Source organism: Notolepis coatsorum (genome assembly GCF_963971535.1).
Source record: "Notolepis coatsorum genome assembly, chromosome: 18".
Taxonomy (NCBI): Eukaryota; Metazoa; Chordata; class Actinopteri; order Aulopiformes; family Paralepididae; genus Notolepis; species Notolepis coatsorum.
The window spans coordinates 91,549,746-91,572,121 of NC_140182.1; positions in this window are offsets into that span (position 1 = coordinate 91,549,746).

Below are 22,376 nucleotides of genomic sequence, written 5' to 3' on the forward strand. Positions count from 1 at the left end.
GCCTGACAGCACGGAACACAGACAGTCCTGAGGAATCCCTCTCAGGGTCGCCAAAACAAGAGTAGGGTAACAAACGCTTCTTCAGTGCCTCAGGAGAGGAGAAGAGGAGGAGAGGCCTCACGGTTCAGTTTGGATGTGCTATTCATATATTCAGCACTGCGACAGAAACTCCAAAATAGATCATTATGAAATATATATATTTTGCGTGAATGTGTTTGCTGCTCTCAAATGATGAAGTGAAACATTTGAACATAAGATAACATAAGACGAAGTAATTTCTTTAGGAACTGAAGTGTGACCAGGTTTTCATCCCGCCCTCCTCCTGACCGTCCTACCTGAAGGCGAGGCATCAGCTGCCCCACTTTAAGACTATTAAAATGTCACAGCTTCATCTGGAGCCCGGGCACAATTATATCTCAAAAGCAAGCTATCAAATGTCTTTTTATAATGGGTATTATCTTATGAAAGACTCCAATGGGCTGTATTAAAGAAAGATAATGGTTCCTGTGCTCCGTTGCCTGAGGCTATGGGCGGTGCAGCAGGGATGGCGCCGGTGCTCTGGGTGCAGGACGAGGCTGAGGCTGGAGCCCTGGGCTAACAGGCAGGCAGCGAGTCGACCAGGCCCTGCCCCTCCTTAGGGAACTGATGTATTTGTTAGTGCTGCCTGATGGTAGTGATTCAGTGCGAGCCCCACGGGCTGGCGCCTGGTGGCAGGGGAAGAGACCAGAGCTAATGCCTGCTGCCCCTGGCCTGAACTTACAGCTCTCTGGGGGAAAGGCCCTGTGTGACTGGCCTGAGGCAGCCAATCAGGCCGCTGTGTACACCAGCAGCAGACAGCCTTTGACACAACAAGATCCATGGGGCAATTTCATCAGGTCCATTTACAGATTGGAGGCAGGGGTGTCGTAACCCGCAAACACAACCGTGGAGAACCGCTTTCTGCATTCATATTTATTTTAGATTTTGCCAAACTATAGGTTGTAGAAATCAAATTCAATCCACCGCCGTTATTATGTATTGCCATTGTGGTCCTTTCTCCATGACAACTGAAGTGAAGTTATTAACACCAGGAGCAGCACAGTTCCTTGAAAGCCCATGACATACAGCCTGAACTCGGCGATGCCCTGTCCGGGCGAGAGGAGAACAGGAGGACGGTGCCGTGACAGGAGGAGAATAAATGTGTTAATTATAACTGTTATGGTGAATCCCAGAAAGCCTGGGGATTGTTATCTGGCACCACGCCAGGTCTTCATCCAGGATTCATTTCCCAATTTAATGAGGTGGAACAGCTCAACTCCAGCTGGACAACGTGTGTGTGAGATGAGATGGTACGTGCGCATGTGCAGTGCCCATATGCGTGCGTGTGTGCGTACTGTATATATACGTGGGCTTGCATGTGTGCGTATATACGTGGGCTTGCGTGTGTGCGTGTACATTGCCGTATGTGATGCATGTGTGATTTTAAGTGCCCATGTGTAAGTGGCAGAGCATGCATGCGTGTGCGGTGCTCATATGTATGATTGTGTGTGTGTGTGTATGTGTGTGCGTGTGTGTGTGTGTGTGCGTGTGCGTGTGCGTGTGTGTGTGTGTGTGTGTGTGTGTGTGTGTGTGTGTGTGTGTGTGTGTGTGTGTGTGTGTGTGTGTGTGTGTGCTGTACTTTAATCATCTCTGTGAGGTGTGATCTGCAGTGGGACTGCTCTGGGGACAACCCTACCAGTACCACGGCCCCTATTACAGCGGGACAATGGGGCCCCTGGACCACCATGGCCTGGGGCTATATATACGCAACCAGTGTAGTATGTTCAAATTAATCATGCCCTCTGCCCTGGCTTAACCTCATGCAGGGGGGCGCACCTCACCACTAAAGGGCTGGTTTGCTCCTCACATGTCATGCTCTAGGCGACAGTGGCGCAGGAGGGAGAGAGCGGTCGCCTGGTGATAATCGGAAGGTTCCTGGTTCGATTGCGGCTCCTCCTGGCAGCGTGTCAGGAGCAAGACACTTGATCCCTGATGAGCAGGTTGGCATCGGTGTGTGAATGTGTGAGTGAATGGGTGAATGAGTGAATGTGAGACATAAGTTGTATAAAAGCGCTATATAAATGCATTTACCATTTCGAAATATCAACCACGCACCTCATTACTAAAAGGGTGGCATGATGGGACAAAGGCTCTTGTGAATGGCTTCTAAACTTCAGATGGGATAAGGTAGTTGTACTGTAAGGACTGGGGTTCAACACCCATTGGTTTACGTCAACTCCCATCTTCCACCCACATGCAGCCTCCTATTGAACCGTGCCTATCTCACGAGGAGTGCCACTCTCAGGCCGACGGGTCTTGTGCTGACAGTACAGCGGACGCCAAAGTCAATAAAGCTCAAATACCCACAGACTGCTGAGGCCCGGGTAAAACATTTAAAAAAAAAAAGTATTTTCTGGAGTGCTCTGTCAAAGGCTGTCGGATGGCTGATAAAAACCCAGTAGGAAGTGGTCTCTTTTAAACTCAACATGGCAGCCTTGTCACCACACCTTTCCTGCTATAATCTGTCAGCTCCTCAAAAAGGCATAAAACAAATCATAAAGGGGAGACATTTAATAAACCTCACAGAAGATACTAAATGGCAAGGCAGTATAAAAACAAAACACAGTACATCAAAGCCCCTCTAAGCCTATAGAAATTGAGCTGTGTTTTTATCTTAGTGTAATCATTAATGTCAGTAGACTGAGAGCCTATAACAGTAATTACTGTCCACTACTAGAAGACCACCTTGTACTAAGGACTCCCTCTTCTCCCTCTTGTCCATTTTGTCCATGGAGAGAACACTCACCCCTTGTGTAAAAGCTGTATTGAGCTGTCTGTCCTCTCATTCAGTCGGCCTCTTCAATTAGCCCATTGTCATTTTCCCATGGCCAGGCACTTCACCAGCCCCAAACTAATTGGTTTTGTGCACATGTCAGAGGCACAGCACATGGAAATACGCGCACACACACACACACACACACACACACACACACACACACACACACACACACACACACACACACACACACACACACACACACACACACACACACACACACACACACACACACACACACACACACACACACACACACACACACACACACACACACACACACACACACACACACACACACACACACAACACACACACACACACACACACACACACACACACACACACACACACACACACACACACACACACACACACACACACACACACACACACACACACACACACACACACACACACACACACACACACACACACACACACTGTCCACAGAATGTAAGGGTCAGGACATCTCGGCAGACAGATGGAGCTGACAGGGAATTCAACCCCCCTCCCATGGTGGAAATGAATAGCCACCAGTAAGGAGAAAAACCCTCAATTGAATTTGACTTACAGCCAAAGATAATACCAGAGCCGCCGTATGCATCATGCTAACCACACAAGACATGATTTAGCATTTTGCGCGGCAGACAATACTGATGCAATACCGCAACTAACAACATCCCACGTTGCATCAGTTGTTACACAGTTCTCCCTTGCGATGAAAGACGGAGAGATTTTATGCCAAAGCGGCCTAATTAACTCCCGTAATCAGTGCTATTGATGGGCTACGCAATCAGGGTGTTTGAGAGCCCCAGGACGGCCTTAATGGGGCAGCGGGAATCCCCCATAGATGATTGAGTCCCCCATAGATGATTGAGTCCCCCATAGATGATTGAGTCCCCCATAGATGATTGAGTCCCCCATAGATGATTGAGTCCCCCATAGATGATTGAGTCCCCCATAGATGATTGAGTCCCCCATAGATGATTGAGTCCCCCATAGATGATTGAGTCCCCCATAGATGATTGAGTCCCCCATAGATGATTGAGTCCCCCATAGATGATTGAATGGGGGGTGGGATAACGACGGGAACGGCTCAGCACACACTCCGGGAAAGGTTGTGATGAGAAAACGGATATGGTTGGAAGAACTTCTTTTTGGGGCTGCTAGGATGAGAGAGAAAGCCCAGGATATGACTTCCTGGTTCTGACGCCTGGGGGCTGTGTGCCCAATCTTTCTGTGCTGTTAGAGATGTGTGGGGTTGAGTTGGTCGGTCGGTTGAGCTCTCTCAGAAACAGCGAGGTTGCGTGGGAGTCACTCATAACACCCCCCCCCCCCCCCCCCCCCCCCCGCTGGCTTCACCTCGGCGAATAACGCTCCAGCTAAAGAAAACAAAGTTATCACTTTGCTAAAACACCACAAGAGCCGCTTGACCAAAGCGCAGGAAAATAAACATTTCATCTGCTACATTTGGCGGCTGCCTTTAATTGCCTTGGTTTTTATGAGCCGTGGTATGGAGGCTGATGCTGTGGCCAAGTGATTAGCGTCGACGTGAATTACGGCGGTGTGGTGATGTATCGGGGCTAAATGTTCCGTGGGCCGTTTGAAGTTTGCATCAGACATCTCACGGGCCTCTTATCTGCGGTGGCGACTGAATCACAATGGAAGTTCTGCGGACCGGCGTCAGCATACGTTTCCCATAATCCTCTCATTAGCTTTGACAATTGGGGGAGAGGTATGCAAATAATTGGTGTGGTTAACATATGAATTGAGGCCCTGTTGTTCTGGGAGACCTGCGGCTCGAAACACGCCCCTTTCATGTGCACCGCACAATACCCGCACAATAAACAGCCATCTTTTATTCATTCTTTCCACAGTAAACATGTTATTTGTATCCTCCTCTTCTCTCTTGTTAGATGAATACTGCTGGCCAACGCCCAATCTAAACAGATTTAGCAACACAAGCATCCCATCCACATTTGTGAATCTTGTTTGTCTATATTATGTTTACTAATCCTGCGCCCTGTCCCCTTTCGAAACGACGTTATAAGCGTGTTAGGGGTCAGACTGTCGGTTTTCCAGTTCATTAGCTCATCTAGCTCCGGTGCTACTGAGCAGCACGGTGCTAATATGACATGATATGTCCTGCCATGTGTTCTGGTCCTCCTATAGAGCACCTCTCAAATTGACATTCGCTAAGCTTCCTCCACAAGCCACACAGCCGGTCCCTATAGTGGTGGTGCTCAATCAAACAGTGGTGCTCAATCTGTTTCATGCCAAGGACCCCCAAAGTGATATGTAATAGGCCATTGCCCCCCCCCCCCCCGCCCCCCCCCTCAGTGATCATTTAGTTCTAGGGATCCCCACCTCAGAAAATACCTGTTGTCAGATAAGATTTAGTCCAGAATATCTATACTGTTTGTGAGGAGATAACAGAGGAGAGTGTGAAACCTATGATCGGAATAGTCATTCTTAATACATTCTCTCATTGTTCTAACGTCTACGACATAATATACAAAGTAGTGAAATTAAACTATTCCCCATTCAGCTGGGGGCCCCCTGGACGCCCCCCCCCCCCCCCCCCCCCCCCCCCCCCACAGAAAAACACCCTCTTCATCTGGGATTCACACTCTGTCCCCTCCATCCCTAAATGCTAATCACCGTCACCCTCCACTACTACTGTGGAAGTGGGTAGATTCCAGGGTAAACCTGAGGAGGAGCGGCTGTGTGTTCTGTGTGATCTGGGAGTGGTGGAGGATGAATATCATTTTGTTTTTATTGCCCTTTGTACACCACTTTGAGGAGGGCTTTATTTGAAAAAATTCAAATTGCAAACCCAGATTTGTTTTGGCAGTCTGAGAGCTGTATGTTGAGTTGTTTTTTTGTGGAGGACATCTTCGGTTTTGCAGGATTTTTGGAGAAGGCATGGCACCTGAGACAAAACACACTGTATCCTATATAATTGTATTTGAATTCACCTTGTTTTTCTGTTTTTCTGTTTATTTACATTGAGTACAGCTTGTGTTATATTACGTTTTATTGTATTTTCTTGTATTTTTCTTTTTTTATGGCCATCTTGGTCTATGTCATTTGTTAAGTAATTGGTAAAGTATATTATTATATACTTATTGTTATGTGTCTTGTAAGCCCATATGGGCTGGGCATACATCTGTATGTAAGACACGAAAATAAAAAAATATCAAATCAAATCACTACTGAGAGAGGGGGCTTCTCCTTTGCATGCAGATGCATTATGGAGCACATCCCTGCCTGTCCAGCCTGAATGGAACATGATAGCATGTTGCTTTCATCGTATCGTCCCAGAGGCACGATTTCTCACAGCTCAACATATCTTCTGCGAGTGCCGCGTCCTCCCCGTCGTGATAATCCATCGGTTCGAGGCGGACATTGACATGGGGATGGTTCGTCGGGTTAATAGTCGGGGTGATATTATGGGATGCGCCGGGACACACGAGTCTGTAGATGAATCATCATCAGATCGTAAAGTAGCGACGGTGGACAGGGTAGCAATGTTAAGTCCCAGAAGTGCATTTGTACACTTGCCTGACACCTGTCTCCAACAGTATCTCATTACTGGAGAATTAAGCGTGTGGAGGCGCTTAAAAATATATATATATATATAAAAAGAAGAAAAAGGCATTCATTAAAATGAGATCAGGAGAAGAGGCAGCATAAGGCTGAACGAGCAACTGTGGATCTGAACTTGACCTTCATTTGATAGCAGGTCTCTGCACTGTAATTACAGCTTGAAAGGGTACCGTGTCATATCCCTAAGTATCCCTAGTCAAGTATGTGAATCTCAGTCTCTGTGTACGTGTCTGTGTTTGCATGCTTATGTGTGTGTTTGTGTGAATATATATGTGTGTCAAATAGGCTTAGTGTGTGTATGTGGATCTTAAGCACATATGAATGGGTCCTGGACACATGAGGGTGTTATGGGCGAGACCATTCATATGCTGAGCAGTGGTTCATTATCACGGGCAAACAGCGGAGCAGAGTGGAATGAATGCACACTGGCCTCTCTGGTACACTGGCTGAACTCAGAAAATATGCCATAGAAAACAACCAAACTAACTTTAGCCATTACAGCTGAAGAGAGATCCACTCTTTTATGTAATGACTAGTTTCCCAAAAGATAGAGCAATATATACAGGTATATTAGGTTGAGATTCGGTATAAACATAATATATAAGCAGGGCTTTATTTATCGTTTATCGTCTACTTGTGTTATCGCATAGTGGGATTTGGGGATATGGTGAATGGTGATACCCAATTTTGTTAAATGAACGATTGAAAAGTAAACGTCGAGTCCGATTTCTCACCAAATAATTTCTGAAATATCGGAGTGTTAGTTGAAAATTACGATTTCAGTCTGATACTGTATGACTCATCCATTACTATTACCAGCAGTCCATTATGTTGAACATACATTTGATTAAGAAAGATATGGTTTCATTAAGATTCATTATGGAATATAGTCCCTCTGAATATAGTGACATTTATTTATTTTTACTCTCGCCCAGCGCTGACTATATAAGACTACAAAACACGGCTGTTCACAGAGAACACAGGGGACCTCCAGAGATTCCACTTCAACACGTTTTTAGCAGAGCAAGGAAATTGCACTCCAAAAGGGCACTCGGTATCCATGGCAATACGCTGCTATTCTCAGAGATCTCCCCGCCGACAAAGATGTCAAACCTCTCGTCAAACACAGCTATATGAAGAAGTAGAAGAAGATGACAAAGAAGAAGGCGGGGGAGAGGCGCAGGCCCATTTGTCATTTCACAAGTAACCTTAGAGAACGACTGTACGTTTGGCATCTGCTCTGCCTTTGAAAAAAAACTAAAAAACGTGTCTCCGTCTCCTCCGGAGCACAACAAAAGAGATGTGATTAGAATCTCAGTTTGCCGTCATGTCCTGGCCTTTATCCCGCGTGTGAAGGGTTTGTCACACTGGGGCCAATATATGGAGTTTACTTTAAGCTTAGGGGTTAGGGTTTTTGGGGTTATCACAAAACGAGTCGGCGTGTGAGAAAAGGGCAGAAGAGGAAGTATTGGTCTTACGCGCACAAAGAGCCGCCGTGATGTTTTGAACCACAGTATAAAAAAAATCCTTTCAGGCAATTTCCCACTGTGGGACGCCGAGAGACTATTTCTACCTCCGACTGGGAAGTGTAGTGCAGCCGAGCTATAGGTCTTTCTGGCACAATCCTACTGGATGTCAGTGAACATTCTTTCGTGTCTCAATGTGCTGATACAGTGGCCAGGGGCGGGTCACTCACTGGGGCCTGTGTCTCAATGTGCTGATACAGTGGCCAGGGGCGGCTCACTGGGGCCTGTGTCTCAATGTGCTGATACAGTGGCCAGGGGCGGGTCACTGCAGGGGCCTGTGTCTCAATGTGCTGATACAGTGGCCAGGGGCGGGTCACTGCAGGGGCCTGTGTCTCAATGTGCTGATACAGTGGCCAGGGGCGGGTCACTGGGGGGCCTGTGTCTCAATGTGCTGATACAGTGGCCAGGGGCGGGTCACTATGGGGCCTGTGTCTCAATGTGCTGATACAGTGGCCAGGGGCGGCTCACTGGGGCCTGTGTCTCAATGTGCTGATACAGTGGCCAGGGGCGGCTCACTGGGGCCTGTGTCTCAATGTGCTGATACAGTGGCCAGGGGCGGGTCACTATGGGGCCTGTGTCTCAATGTGCTGATACAGTGGCCAGGGGCGGCTCACTGGGGCCTGTGTCTCAATGTGCTGATACAGTGGCCAGGGGGCGGGTCACTATGGGGCCTGTGTCTCAATGTGCTGATACAGTGGCCAGGGGCGGGTCACTGCAGGGGCCTGTGTCTCAATGTGCTGATACAGTGGCCAGGGGCGGGTCACTGCAGGGGCCTGTGTCTCAATGTGCTGATACAGTGGCCAGGGGCGGGTCACTGGGGGGCCTGTGTCTCAATGTGCTGATACAGTGGCCAGGGGGCGGGTCACTGGGGGGCCTGTGTCTCAATGTGCTGATACTAGGGCTGTCACTAACGATTATTTCAGTTGATTATTTGGTCGATTAGTCGATGAATCATTCTAAACCATTAATTTACCAGAAAAATCAACAATTGATTATAATTTGCAATTGAATATTTCAAAATGTTTAATCCTCATCCCTTTTAGCTTTAGATACAATTTTTTTTTTATAGCCAGAGAGATTTTTACCGGCTGTTACGTATTACTTTCACATGGTGGAGGGATACTTACTGTCTGTGGTGCATATTCACATGGTGGTTAAGTGTGCTGTCACTAATTGGTGGTTTAATTGACACACTGTTTCTTCCTGTTTTTGCTTGTTTAAAATGGCCGCTTTTTAATTGATCACAGGTGTGGTGATGAGGCACCACGCCCTACAAATGCAGAGTGCAGGCAGCAGTCAAGTCTCCCCCACTTCACAAGAGATCTCAGCTCTCCAGAGTCTCACCTGCTCACTGTTTTGACTTGTCTATTTTTGGCTTGTTGTCCTTTTTGCCTTTGGGCTTTTCTTTATAATTATATCCTGAACTAGGGAGTCTGGAGCACCCAGCCCCCCATCTTTTTGTCCACTTATTTAGTGCTGTGTTAATAAATAGTTATTTTTGATAACTCTTGTCCAGTGTCCTGTGTCCACCACGTTTCATTCAAGGCCTTCACGAGCCATATTTTAGGCTTGAATGTAACATGGGGGCTCTAGCCGGTCTACAAACAGGTAAGTATGCTCTTCATTTATAATTTGATTTGACTACTGGTATGCTTTAATATATTTAGTTTAGTGGACACCACAGGTAGGTAATTTCATTGTTTTCTGGCTGTTGTTAGCCTCCTGTATACCACGTACTCCTGGGGCGGTCGAAGAAGTGATTGGATATGATCTTTGGCTGGTAGCAGGTGTGGTTGAAGAAAGCTAGGTCTACAGTGCATTAGCTTTCAGTATAGGTAGGTTAGGGGGCCGGAGAATATAGTTAGTGTGTTAGGACCTGATGTAAGTATTTTTTTTGTTAGATTAGACATGTGGTGGGCCTAGCAGTCCTTCTTTTGTCTGCAGTTTAGGTTAGAAGCTATTTGTGAGTCAAATCATATTGTATGGAGCACCTGTTTGTATTAGGATTTGTTTGTTGATATTGTTTGTTGAGTAACACAAGGGGTTTTGCCTCACTTGGTTGTTACTGAAGAGCGTTTGTTCCAGTTTTGTGGGATAAATGCCTACCACAGGGTTAGTCTTGTGGGTGGTTCGTCTCAGCAGAGGCCTGTAGCTAGTGTCCAGTAGCAGTGTCTGCTGTGATTCTCTAGTATAGGATCTGTGTGCATTATTGAGCTTGACCTTTTTGATCCAGTATGTGTTATGCTGTGTGTCTTACAGTGTGATTTGTTTTGCGTGCTAACATTTAATGCCGTGTTTTGAACTACTGCTTGTGAGTTTCATTGCGTGCTGTGTTATGCCGTGTATCTTCAATCACTGTCATTTAATTACGTGCTACACCTTTTTGTGGATACAGGGAAATTGGAGTTTGAACCCCAGGTCGTTGGAACGGTGGGTGAGTTGCTTGTGTTTTGGATACTGAACAATATCCCTTGTTGTGGATTGATTGTAGTGTTGCCTTGTATTAGTAATTAATTAATTGGTTGATTAATTACTTTATTAGTTTAATATATATTGTTGTATTCGTTTGTTGTCGTTTACTGTGACTAATAGACAATGACGTTGGACATTGATGACTTTATTGCAGAGCCAACACTGGCTAAGATGAACAAATTTTCAAAGGATGAGTTACTACAGGTGGCAGCAAGGTTTTCGATAGACCTCGATGCAGGCCAGAAAAAGGAGAACTTGGTAGGTCAATTAATTGAGGAACTGAGTACACTAAAGGTTTTTGGTGTGGCTGCAGGTAGAACTCTGGAGGAGGAGGGAGAAGGCTTTGAGCTACCGCGTGGGCGAGATATGGAGCTTAGAGCAGCGCGTGAGCTTGCAGCTGTTAACAAGGCAGACCGTGAGGACCTTGAAGCTAGTGAGGTAAGGAGAGCAGCTGCAGCAGCGGCAGCTACGGCAGCTACAGCAGCAGCTGCAGCCAGAGCAGAACGTGAGGCCCAGGAAGCTATTGAGGTGGCACGGGAGGTACGCGCCCAGGCAGCATATGACCGGGAGATGGCGTTGCGTAATGCGGGTGGTGCTGGTGCTATACATGTGCATCGGGAGCCGGGTTTTGATATGGCTAGGCAGAAAAGCATGGTTCCGTTTTTTTTGGAAAGGGACGTCGATCTTTTTTTTTATTATTTGAGGACATAGCTGGCAGTTGCGGCTGGCCAGCAGATAAATGGACTATCCTCATGCAGAGTGCTTTGCGCGGTAAGGCACAGATCGTGTATGCGTCGATGTATCCTGATAATAAGGATTATGCTTTGGTGAAACAGGCTATCCTTAAAGCCTATGAATTGGTCCCTGAGGCTTACCGCCAGAAATTCCGCAATTTGAGGAAACAGAACTCTCAGTCTTTTGTGGAGTTTGTGAGGGAAAAGCGGTTGCTTTTTGACCGGTGGTGTGCAGCAGAAAAGGTCACCACAGTGGAGGAGATTAGGGACCTAATCTTATTAGAGGAATTCAAGGTGTATGGCGTATCTGAGGATATTGCTATGTACTTAAATGAGAGGAAAGTCAGGACCTATTCAGCAGCAGCGGTCCTGGCTGATGAGTATGTTTTGACCCACAGGACGTCTTTTGAGAGACAGCATTATCCTGTGCATGATGAGGGGAGGCCGAAGTGGACTCCTAATAGGCCTACAGGGTCCAGTGCTGGGGGTAGTGGTAAGTTTAATGGGGCATGGGGAGGCGATGATGCCCGGAAGTGCCAGAATTGTGGGAGTGCAGGACATGTGATGGGTAATTGTTATCGTTTGCACCCAGAGAAGCGCCCGTCTAACCCACCCAGACCAGTGATGTTGATAAATACACCTGTACGTAACCCTGTTGTTCTGTCTCCACTAGATGGCAAAGGAGTGGATGACCTTTACACACCTTTCAGGAGTAAAGGGTTTGTTTCATTGACAGAGGGAGGTCCTAAAGTACCGGTGACAATTCTCCGTGATACTGGCGCATCCCAATCTTTTGTGCAAAGTAGTGTCCTGCCCTTTACGCACCACTCTGAGTTGGGTGCAGGGGTCGTTATTGAGGCTTTTGGAATGCACACAATGAATGTGCCGCTGCATAATGTCTTTCTTGATTGTGCCCTTGTATCAGGACCAGTGGTGATCGGAGTGACGGCTGGCAAACTCCCTATGCAGGGGGTAACGTTGCTCTTGGGCAATGACTTGGCTGGAGGTAAAGTACTGGTGAAACCGGAGGTGACATGCGTGCCAGATACTCGAGTGGCGGAGCAGTATCTCGGGGGCTTCCCAGCCTTTACAGTGGCTGAGGCCACAGCCGGATTGGAGGAGGAGAATGAGGAGGATGAGAGTGAGAAGGATGTTGCTAATTCATGTGGCACCATTTCTGTTGGTGTTTCTGATGTTTCATGTGGCACCATTCTGGTTAAAGAGGCTACGAGGCCAGAATTAGGCTGCCAGCCTTCCTATAGCTCTAATGTTCATGATGTCTCACTTGTCAGGAGTGATGATCCCAGTATGTCAGTTATTGGTTCTGATATTGTTTCACGTGACCACACTGACTCTCTGCCGGGCACTGGGTATGCTAGGTATGCTTGTCAACCTAGTTACCTGTGTCCTGTACAGCAGGGGCAGTCTTCACAACCTTGTCTAATGGGTGGCAACCATTTTGATCGTGACGAAGTTGATATGTGTGCCACCGTTTTGTGTCATGACAATGTAACTGTGTGTGCCACCATTTTGGCTTGTGACAGTAGAAGCAAATCGGGCACCTTTTTGTCTCATGACACTGTTGCTGTCTGTGACACCATTGTTGCTCATAACAGTCCTATTTTTTGTGACACTGTTTTGGCTCATGACAGTGCAGTTTCTTCTGTCATTGTTGCTCATGACGGTGCAGTTTCTTCTGTCATTGTTGCTCATGACAGTGCTAATTTTTGTGGCGCCATTTTGGGTCACAGTGTTAATGAGTGACACCATTTTGGATCCTGACAGTGTTACTGTGTGTGGCACCATTGTTGCTCATAACAGTGCTAGTTTAGGTGACACCATTTTGGATCCTGTTGATGTTATTTTGAGTGACACCGTTTTGGATCCTGACCTTGTTATTTTTTGTGGTGCCATTTTGAGTGGTGATCCAAATGTTTTAGTGATTGATGAGATGTTACTGTGTTCCAGAGACGGTGGTGACGTGCCTGTGGCGGTACATCCTGCTCTGGGAGATCATGGTTTAATGTCTGCTCCTGGACTGCCGGTGTCAGGAGGAAGGGAGATGGGCCCTGTGGTGGTGCCAGGGACGTGTGGAGTGTCTTGTGTTCCTGTTGGCTATCTTGGCTGTCCTGAGTGCAATGAGCCTGTCTCTCATATTGGTTCCGGTTTAGTGCCTCTTTTTGACAGGTCGGTATCGGTGGAGCGACCTGCTGAGGTAAAGTTTTTGTTTTGTGGTGATCTGTTTGTGGGTGGATTGGCTTTTAGGCCTGGCGCCTCAGTAGAACGGGTGGTGGTGAGGCCAGATTGGGTGTTTCCACCAGCTCCACTCCATCCAGGCCCAGCGGTATATGTTTTGGAGGGGACTCGCTTGTGCGGGTATCAGGGCGATGTTGTTGTTTGTGCTAAGCAACGGTGTCGAGTGTTCCTCAGTAGGGAGCATTCGACTGAGTTAAGGGTTGTGTTCGACAGGGGCCGACCCATTGTCACTCTGTGGTAGTGGCTCGCTTTGTGGGTCACAGTTTTTTTGGTGTACAGTTGAGTGTGACTCTTGACCGGGGCTCACACTCAACACAGTACAGGCACTACACATGTAGTGCCTACAAATGCAATGTGGTTGCATTTTTTTTGGTAAGGTTGGTGAGTATCCCCTTATTTATTTATGTTCATTCTCTTGGTGATGGTTTCTTTGGGCTATAGTTGGGAGAAGAACATAAATCTTCGGTGTGGGGGTGTTACGTATTACTTTCACATGGTGGAGGGATACTTACTGTCTGTGGTGCATATTCACATGGTGGTTAAGTGTGCTGTCACTAATTGGTGGTTTAATTGACACACTGTTTCTTCCTGTTTTTGCTTGTTTAAAATGGCCGCTTTTTAATTGATCACAGGTGTGGTGATGAGGCACCACGCCCTACAAATGCAGAGTGCAGGCAGCAGTCAAGTCTCCCCCACTTCACAAGAGATCTCAGCTCTCCAGAGTCTCACCTGCTCACTGTTTTGACTTGTCTATTTTTGGCTTGTTGTCCTTTTTGCCTTTGGGCTTTTCTTTATAATTATATCCTGAACTAGGGAGTCTGGAGCACCCAGCTCCCCATCTTTTTGTCCACTTATTTAGTGCTGTGTTAATAAATAGTTATTTTTGATAACTCTTGTCCAGTGTCCTGTGTCCACCACGTTTCATTCAAGGCCTTCACAAGCCATATTTTAGGCTTGAATGTAACACCGGCCATAAATAGCTTTTTAGTATATTTTCATGAATTCTTATATGTATATGTATATGTATTGTGTGTTATCTCTCCACTCCATGCTATGGTAGTGCTTGTGCCAGCACAGGAGATACGATTAAAATATATTTATTATATATAGGCTATCATATTTAAATCAATATCTTCCTTTTAAATAATTTGGCTCAGGAATCAGGATTGTTAAAGCTAATTAGCCTAATCCATGTCAAAAAGAGTAGCCTATAGTGAATTTATACGCACGCACACACACACACACAACAAACACACACACACACACACACACACAACAAACACTGTCCACAGAATGTAAGGGTCAGGACATCTCGGCAGACAGATGGAGCTGACAGGGAATTCAACCCCCCCTCCCATGGTGGAAATGAATAGCCACCAGTAAGGAGAAGGGGGAATAGCTTATAGCAGACTTAATGACTTTACAATATTTTTGCTAATGAAGTGAAATATTTATTATCATCAACTATCCAGTTCGTTTTTATAGTGTAACGCTACTTCAAATAATTGGACGTACAGAGAGAGAGGGAGAGAGACGGGCTCATCACCCCCACCCACCTTTCCTCACTATTGGAACTCTTAGCAGATAACGTTAGTTAAGGTTTTTTATCGCAACGCATGGGCTTACAGGTATGTAAGGATGTAAAGCCAGTTAGACGCCTTCTCTATTTGAACGACCACATCAAACAAGAGGTGGACGCGGGCAAATACTGCGGCATGGTCATGCTGGACCTACAAAAGGCTTTCGACAGTCAATCACTCCATTCTGATTGACAAGCTAAAAGCAATTGGTTTTGATAGTCTATCAGCGAGCTGGATGCAATCCTACCTGGAGGGGAGAGAACAGATGGTGGAGGTAAACGGTACTCTATCCCCCCCCCCCTCCCAGTGAGCTGTGGTGTTCCACAAGGAAGCATACTAGGACCGTTACTGTTCCTAATTTATGCAAATGACATGTCATCAGCTTGTGACTGAAACTTGTTCCTGTCCGCGGACGACTCAGCCCTGCTGGTCTCTGACAGGGACAAGTTGCAGGTTGAAAAAGCTCTCAGCTCTAAACTCGGCAGAATCTGCACCTGGCTCGTTGATAACAAACTACAGTATCACTACACCTGGGTAAAACAGAATCCATTCTCTTTGGATCAAATAACAAACTCAGCAAGGCAAACTGCTTCTATGTTATAGTGGTGGGTGACAATATTGTCCCAAGGAAAGATGAAATTGCTTACCTGGGTTCCATCCTAGAGGCAAATCATTCCTGTGACAAAATGGCAACTAATGTAATCAAAAAAGTCAACCAACGAACAAGATTCTTATACCGGATCTCCTCTCTGGTCAACAAGAATACCTCATAGTACTACGACTATGATTGCACCTCATGGTACCAAAGCACCTCAAAGGCCCTAAAAACAAGACTACAAACATCACAAAACAAACTGGTCAGACTACTGCTTGACCTTACTCCTAAAACCCACCTCACCCCTGCCCATTTTGACAACCTAAGATGGCTTAGAGTAGACGACAGAGTACAGCAACTTGCAATGGGCCTGGTCTACAAGATACACTACACCACTAAGATACCCATGTACATGTCGAAATACTTCCCAAAGGTCAGTGAATTCCACGACCACACCACCAGAAGGAGTTCCAGCCCCTCCCTTCCAGCTGGAGTTGACTTGAAACACGGAAGTTATCAAATGCAAGCGAAACGCGCACTGTCGAGTCCTGGCTCTAGGAGGAATCACGAATAGTGGTTTAAGAGAAGTTATTTATATTTCGAACGTGATTCATTGGGCACTAGTTAGATTATAGGTTGCGCATGTTATGACTTTGAACGTCTGCCATTTCCACTGCAAAAGGCATACAAGTAACAACAATACGACGTGTCGATCATGAATATGCAAATCGACTAAATGTATCCGTCGATTACATCAGCGCAGTCGACGGATCGTGACAGCCCTAGCTGATACAGTAGCGAGCGGCGGGTCACAGGGGCCTGTGTCTCATTGTGCGGCGCCGCTCGGTCTAGCGAAATCTACCGACAGCATCGGATAAGTGTGAACGCAGACGGGGGCCACTGGAACAATCTGTTATCGACGCGCGCTGCAGTCAACACCAAATTGCCTGTGAGAAAGTAGCGGGGAGAAAATCCCTGGCAGGTGGAGGGAGGGAGGGAGGGAGGGAGGTGGGGTTACTGTTATTGAGTGTAGCCCTTCCACCTCACAGAGAGGCCCCTCCTCTCCCAAGCCACTCCACCTGTGTCTGTGAAAGGTCAGCGCAGAGGAGGGACTTCGCTCCCCTCCCTGAACCGCATGGCACCCACTTCACCCCCCCCCGACACACCAACGCGCCAAGAAGCTCAATCAAAGCGAGGAGGGGGGGGGGGGGGTGTCTTCAGAAGGGTTCCGGACCTCTCAAAACCCCCCATTGTCTCTCCGAGAGGAAGGCTTCCCCGCGCCACCACAGCGGGCCGGCCCGTATGTAACACTGTAATAAGAGGAGTCGCTCGTTACTCCCAGTGCCCGGTCCCACTTTGTCTCCTTTGTGCGGCTTGACAGAAGAGAGCCCCGTAGCCTGGCAGGGCCAATAGAGGAGGAAGCAGTAGGGAAAGAAATGGAAAGAAATGGACTAGAAAAGGGGGGGGGTGGATAATTTTCATGAGGGGGGAAGATGAGAAGACATATGTTGCATGTTGTGTTCATGGTATCTCCAACTCAAGAGGTTCAGTGTGTGAACCGAACATACAGATCTGAATATACGCTTTGACCACGCGATACACAATAGCACCTCTGAAACAATCCCGGCTTTACAAATCCGTCCCGGGTATTGGGGAGGGTTAACTTATAGACACACAGCGCATCAGAATGAGTGTGAATGTCAGCGCAATCCATTATCACATGAAGCGGTCCTATGTTGTCGCTGTGATTCTCTCACTCAGGCCCTTTCTCTCCCTCCCTCTCTCTTTCTCTCTCTCTCCGTCCCTCTCCTCAACCCCTCTATCCATTCAGACACAGCAGGTGAATACAAATCACTTCCCCTCGGCTGCTCTCTAAAAGGACCCACCGTCCAATTTCAGACAGAGAGGACACAAACAATGGTCCTTTCAAAGTGTGAGAAAATCAAATCACTGTTTTTTCTAAAAAGACACAATCAGGAGTTAACCTCCCAAAACGCAAAGCAATCTGACAAAAAAAGGAGGGAAAAAAATAGCAGAACAGCAAAGTTCTTAAAAATAAAAAATAAATAAAAAAAGGATTGTGGAACCATGTACACTTTCAGTTATATTTAGGTGACGAAAGGTTAGAAACTGGCTTATTATTAAAGTCTGTGTATTCCTACTTCTCTGTATTCACCCTTTTGTTTGAAAATAACAATGCAACATGTGTGCTTGTACACGTGTGCTTTTAAACTAGAAGGACAGCGTAACCAAATATGTCAGTCATATTCACATTGCGGCAAACGAGATACAAGACGACCAAGAGGGAACATTGTGTAATGTTAAAATAATAGTGTGCCCGGTGCCCCTTAGCTCAAACACTCTCTTTCAGCTGAGCCTGAATGAGCTGTGATTACACTGGCTGGAGCAATGGCCGCTCTGTTTCAACAGCCAGGTTTTCATATGCTAAACTCACCAAACAGCTCAGCAGAAGGCAACAATTCACCAAGGCCCTGAGTAAACTACACCTACTGTATTGACATTTTAAAAGCAGTGCCCATTTACTCCCAAATACTCAGTCTCCCCCCCCCCCACTCAAAAAGACAGTGGAGGAAAATTGATCGAATTAAACTTCCGAGCCTCGGTACCTTGTAATATTTTTTTTTTTAACAGAGAACCAAATAACTAGGGGGGGGGGGGGGTATTATCTCCCCTGAGTGGATAGAATGTTCTAGTTAGCCGGTGACCCCATTTCAGTTGTGGCACTACTCTGCTGAAGTGAAAAGCAGGGTGCGGCGGCATTAAGCTAATACGGAGGAGCCAGTGAGTCCGTGATGGAGAGAACGACTGATGTTTGGCGCCCGGCCATGGCTTTAGTCAGAGGAACATGTCTTCTATCTCTCTCCCGTGTGTCTGGCTGACTGAAATACTCACTAATGGGCATTAACGATCCTAATGAGAGCCTGGGCTTTTTCCATAAGATAAGTTCAGCTCATATACTGTAGCCAAAGCCCTCTTTAGAAACCGTGCTTCCAGAGATGAGGGGGGGGGGGGGGGGGGGAACACATCGCAAATGAGAGATTTAAAGTTCAGAAAAAGTTTTAAAGAATTCATAAAAACATATTTTCCCTCTTACCCAGAGTGCTGTGTCATTTTGGAGATACTGTATCTGCCATAGAGATGTCTGCCGTCACTCCGATACACTCACCGCTCAAAGCACCAAAGACATACATTTCAAAACCCATTTATTATTATGAGGGGTGTAGTTCGGTAGAAAATTGTTCCTACATGAAACTGCTCACAACACGGCCTGTGGTTTATCTTGAGTAACCGGGTCATGATTTCTGGAAACAGACATTGCTTTTGAGTTTTTCCAAATGTATAATCTATTGGTTCTTTGAGCGCCACAAGCCAAGTGCCATTCAGCTCCATTCTATTGGAGTGATGGCAGATATCTCCAAAACTAGGTGAATTACACCAAAAGTACCTGGATGGATAGACAGTACTCCAGGTAAGGGGGGGAATACTGTATGTTTTTTTTATTATTATTTTGGGTGAACTGCCCATTTAAAGCTATACAGATTTCAAAAAGGTCCCCTGTGTTTTAGCTGATGGATTTCACCCATCCCTCCATGATGAGTTTGAGTGTGTTTTGGTGCTGTGCCCAGATAGAGACTGCTCCATCCTTAATGCCGCCTGGCCCCTGTTGTAATGCCTTCAACAAATACTGCCGCTGTCTGCCTGGAACATCACTACTCATCTGTCAAGCTGCAATTCCGGTGGAAACCATGGCTCCCATTTAACATCCACACGGCTTCCTCTTAACAGTTTGGCAGGCTGAAATAGAGCCAGGCTCTGCTCTGCTAACGCTGGGGAAGTGACTGTGGGAGGGAGTGTTGACTAAAGGCTGGGTGAGGCTATACAGTGGAGCCTGTCGGGGTCAATCACTCAGCCAGAGAGGTACAGAGAGGTCTGAGAGCTACATTAGGGAGTCCAGCAGCAGGACCGCACGTGCCCTGGCTATCAGGCTACCAGGCTAGGGTAATTTCACTGTCCCTGGAGGTTTGAACATGACAGAAGAACATGACAGAATTCAATAATTATTGAATTATTCCAGCATCTCCAGTGGAAACCCCCTCCCCCTTATGTGTTTATGAATGAAGAGTGTATTTTGAGGTCACCCGTTAAATACTAGTTTGATCTCACTTCCAATCTAAACCAGCGGGGGGGGGGGGGGGGGGGTCATATACGTCTTGCTTGCTTCAGTGTGGCTCTCACATCTCATTTATGTCCATTTCTTCAGTCCCTCTCCGTCGGGGTATAGAGGGGGAGAATTCTCATTAGAATGTGTCTCCAAGTCGCAGGTGAGCGTCGGGGCTGCATCTAAATTCAGACATTTGTATTCCTGCTGCGGGGAGCAGGCGGGTTGTATTGATGAGCAGATAGACTTGGCCTTGGACCACGACCTGCAGTCGCTAACAGCCACATAAATCACGGGTTCCTCGGGAGAGATCCCACGAGCTCAGCGGGAAGGCGTGAAGACAAGACCCGCTGTCTGCCGGGTCACGTCGATACTCTGAATTATAGCACACAGGAAATCCGGAATTCATGCACCTTGTGAACATGGATATTTAGAAGAATGAGATGGAACATTGAAGTGTCCAGGTACAGGAAGTATCCGCGTAGGGGGCAACAGGCGGGCGGAGTGACGAATGGGGCACAAGGCGACACGGAGCTGGCAGTGACGGACGGGTGAATATGAAGTAAGACACAGATAGATAAACAATAACACCGATGAGAGAAACAAAATCGACAGAGAAAACGAATGATAGAAAGAGAGAGGGGGACAGAGGGAGAAGAGTAAAGGTAGAAAAACATCTAGAGGGGGGTGGAGAGGTAGAGGGAGATGATAGGGGGATAGAGGAAGGTGAAATAAGAACTTGGTAGGTGATTTATGATTTATGTGGCTTGACATGATTTCATGGTACTGTATCACATAACGACGCTGTGCATTAACATATACCACATAATGTTATATATCACTACCGTGATATTGTCACACGAGCTGCATGTGATTACATTGGTAATATGTGAAAGCAAAGTTACACATGTGATACCATTGATATTATAATTATAATAAGTGACATCGTGTACTGTACACAAACGTGGGGTTGTGTCAATAATATTGTGAATTGTTCCAACATATTGGAAATGTATGTTATATCATGTGAAGCACGCACATTTATACATGTGAAATTGATGTTGCTTTTCTGTGAGGATGGAGAGAGAAAGGTGGAGAGGTAGAGAGAGAGAGATGAAGAGGTGGAGACATTTACATTTAGTCATTTATCTGGCGCTTTTATCCAAAGCGACTTACAATTTCAGCAAGAGGGGGGTACACCTCTGCCGGCTAAGTGGCAACAATGACGAGCTTGAGTGCAACACTTTGAGTGCATAGTCGTATAGACATATTTAGCATAGTAGGTAGTAGTATAGGTATAGTAGCATAGTACATAGTAGTAGAAGACAGATATTGATGTGTGTTTTTAGTCAACGGCAGTAAATTGAACAGGTTTCAGCTGCCCTGACTGTGATGAGAAATTCGTTCCACCACCGCGGAGCCGGGACAGAGAATAGTCTGCTTCGTTTCACTGACCCCCCAGGAGTCCATATAGGAGTGGGTCTCTGGTGAGACAAGAGATGGAGAGGTGGAGAGGTGGAGAGAGAGATGGAGAGGTGGAGAGAGAGATGGAGAGGTGGAGAGAGAGATGGAGAGGTGGAGAGAGAGATGGAGAGGTGGAGAGAGAGATGGAGAGGTGGAGAGAGAGATGGAGAGGTGGAGAGAGAGATGGAGAGGTGGAGAGAGAGATGGAGAGGTGGAGAGAGATGGAGAGGTGGAGAGAGAGATGGAGAGGTGGCGAGAGAGATGGAGAGGTGGAGAGAGAGATGGAGAGGTGGAGAGAGATGGAGAGGTGGAGAGAGAGATGGAGAGGTGGCGAGAGAGATGGAGAGGTGGAGAGAGAGATGGAGAGGTGGCGAGAGAGATGGAGAGGTGGAGAGAGATGGAGAGGTGGAGAGAGAGATGGAGAGAGATGGAGAGGTGGAGAGAGAGATGGAGAGGTGGAGAGAGATGGAGAGGTGGAGAGAGAGATGGAGAGAGATGGAGAGGTAGAGAGAGGGATGGAGAGGTAGAGAGAGATGGAGAGATGGAGAGAGAGATGGAGAGGTAGCGAGAGATGGAGAGGTGGAGAGAGAGATGGAGAGGTGGAGAGAGATGGAGACGTGGTGAGAGGTGGAGAGAGATGGAGAGGTAGAGAGAGGGATGGAGAGGTGGTAAGAGGTGGAGAGAGGTGAAGAGAGATGGAGAGGTGGTGAGAGGGATTGAGAGGTAGAGAGCGGGATGGAGAGGTAGAGAGAGGGATGGAGAGGTAGAGAAAGGGATGGAGAGGTGGTGAGAGGTGGAGAGATGGAGAGGTAGAGAGAGTAATAATAATAATTGGTTAGACTAGAAGTCTTTATTTGTCATGCAGTTTAACACACACACGCAAGATGGGTGACCCACAGGAACACACACACACACACACATACACTGAGTCGCCGATGAAATGTCTCTCTGCACTTTTCCCATCCCGTTGTCCTTCCCCCCCAAGGGCAGCCGGGAGCAGATAGGGCGTCAATGTGAGCCGCGCCCCGGGGACCAATCCAAGTGCTCCCGTCCGTCTTCGTCAAGGACGCCACAGCGTTAGCGATCTGTTGTGCATGTTTTTC